This window comes from Engraulis encrasicolus, chromosome 12 (assembly GCF_034702125.1).
Source record: "Engraulis encrasicolus isolate BLACKSEA-1 chromosome 12, IST_EnEncr_1.0, whole genome shotgun sequence".
Classification (NCBI taxonomy): Eukaryota; Metazoa; Chordata; class Actinopteri; order Clupeiformes; family Engraulidae; genus Engraulis; species Engraulis encrasicolus.
Genome location: NC_085868.1, coordinates 28,317,701 through 28,320,200, shown reverse-complemented (window position 1 = coordinate 28,320,200; position 2,500 = coordinate 28,317,701). Strand labels below are relative to the sequence as shown.

At 44.0% G+C, this 2,500-nt stretch overlaps 1 protein-coding gene across 3 annotated transcripts in view; it reads left to right on the top strand.

Moving 5' to 3' along the window:
- The window catches only part of marchf4a (membrane-associated ring finger (C3HC4) 4a), a 46,221-nt gene that overhangs the window by 23,316 nt on the left and 20,405 nt on the right, over window positions 1-2,500 (top strand). The window lies entirely within an intron of this gene.

The following is a 2,500-nucleotide window of genomic DNA, read 5'->3' as shown; positions in this document are numbered from 1 at the left end:
TTCGAACTCACAACCTCCATATCTGTAATCCAGCCCCTTTGCCATTGATATTAAATGACATACAATACATGATATTTGAAGTTGGCTAAGGAACACTGCATATGATATAATTGTGAAAATCAACATGGCTTCGACTGGGGTTCGAACTCTCAACCTCCATATCTTTAATCCAGCACATTTGCCATTGATACTAAATGACATACATAGCATTTTAAGTTGGCCAAGGAACACTGCATATGATATAATTTTGAAAATCAACATGGCTTCGGGTGGGGTTCGAACTCTCAACCTCCATATCTGTAATCCAGCACATTTGCCATTGATACTAAATGACATACATGGTATTTGAAGTTGGCTAAGGAACACTGCATATGATATAATTTTGAAAATCAACATGGCTTCAAGTGGGATTCGAACTCTCAACCTCCATATCTCTAATCCAGCACATTTGCCATTGATATTAAATGACATACAATACATGATATTTGAAGTTGGCTAAGGAACACTGCATATGATATAATTTTGAAAATCAACATGGCTTCGGGTGGGGTTCGAACTCTCAACCTCCATATCTCTAATCCAGCAGCATTCCCATTGAGCCAAGCAGCTGGCTGTCATGCACAGTCCAGCAAGACTATATCACATTGCATTGAAGAGCTGAACAATAGACTTCTAGAATGGTTGCGCAGCTGCTCGTTAAGAATAGAATGTTGAGAGAAAGTGACAGTTGAGATGGAACCCTGTATTGGCAGCACCTGTTCTGATTGACTGTATGGCAGTTAGTATTGTGCTCTAAGCAGAGGGCAGAATGAGAATGAGTTTTTTGTCTTTACACAATCGTTGTAAAAAAACTAAAAGGAGTTGGCACGTGTCCTGCGCACAGATCGGAGTCATGTATGTGATCTCTCTAACAGTCTTTGAATGAAGTTTATAGGTTAAACGGTTCAGGCACAAATGGACCTCTTGTGGGACATGCGCTGATCTCTTGAAAAAGGCACTTTTGGGAAGACTGGAAACCTCCATAGACCCAGCCCTGTCGTTTTTAAAACACCTGCCATTTAAAAAGTATTGAGAGTTGGGAGATGAAACTTTGACAATTTGGAGACATCCCATAGAGCTCGCTAACAACACGTCAACTAAACTTCTAGGTGAAAGTGTTGATGTTTTATGACCGAAAAAGCCTCCCACACTCTAATCTCTAGAGTGGCGGAACCTTGGTTCATGAAGGTTCTACCATTGTTTTCAATGGGGACCCAAACTTGCACAAAATCGCCAAAAACGGGAAAACGACAAGAGACACGGACAAGCCTATTAATAGAAATGATCTCCAAGCCGAGCCAGTCGTTTTAGTGTTTGAACGGTGAGAAAAAAAGAGAAATTACCAACCGGTTACAGTTCCCAGCTGATTTGGCGACGTCTTCTGTGTCCTAATATCCTCACGTTTTAGTATTTAGAATAGGTGTTCAATGGTTACTGTGGAAAAGCGCTTGCTTTGCCATCGTCAAGATGAAACTTTGCGGCTGGAGTGCAGATGGAAGGATAGGAACTTCACGGCGACCAAGGCTTAGAAAAATATTCGAGCTCTGTTTATTTACTTCTGACACCAAAACAAATATGCACGAGGGCACAATGAACACGTTTTAACAGGACACGGCAGCGTTTCTAACTTACTCTGATACATCAGCAGCATCTAGCTACATTTTAACAAACTAAGACTGCGCAGAGCCAGCTACCTTCTGGTCTTCAGCTGCTCCTTGTTCGCGCACCTGTCTGTCTCTGATTCTAAAATCTCGGACACGGACATTTTAAACACACCCTTCTCTTGGGCTAATTCACTAATTACATTCAATTATCCAATAGCTACACAGCTTCACAATTGCTGCCTACACTGCTCTTACCGTAATAGCCTACTCTGCTGCCGGTTTACAAAAATCACAAACACAAAAACAAAAGACAATTGCCCTGCGCACATATTACACATTCCCAAATCCCCGTGATATATGAATAAGTTGACCACATCATCAAAACAGTTTACACATTCAAATACACACGTTCAACACAGTCTCCCCCCCACAAGTCACTGATGGAACGCTGCCCCCACGGTGCGCATTCCGCGATGCAGACATGACTGACGGAACAAAGTTCATCATGCGAAGTTCTCGGCCGCGAGCCCCGCATGTGTTGCAACTTTCGAGATCCGTGTGCGAGTGTATGTGTGCGTGTGTGTCTGTTCAGTCTATGAAGTTCATCCAACAAGCGTCAACTTTGTGTAAGTCATTAAAACCAGTGAGAAGGGTTAGACTACCTTCTCACATACCCTTCCCCTTCTCCAGTCTCGACACCAGGGTACCTGAGTGGAGAGACAAGCTCCCGCCACCCCTCCAGGCGTGGAGACGAAACGATGGGCCACCCCTCAGCCCGCTGCGGTCTCCGCCGACCTCTGGTGTTGCTGCTGCGCGCGTTGGACACTCCGGTACCTGGAGTTCCTCCACCGCCTCTG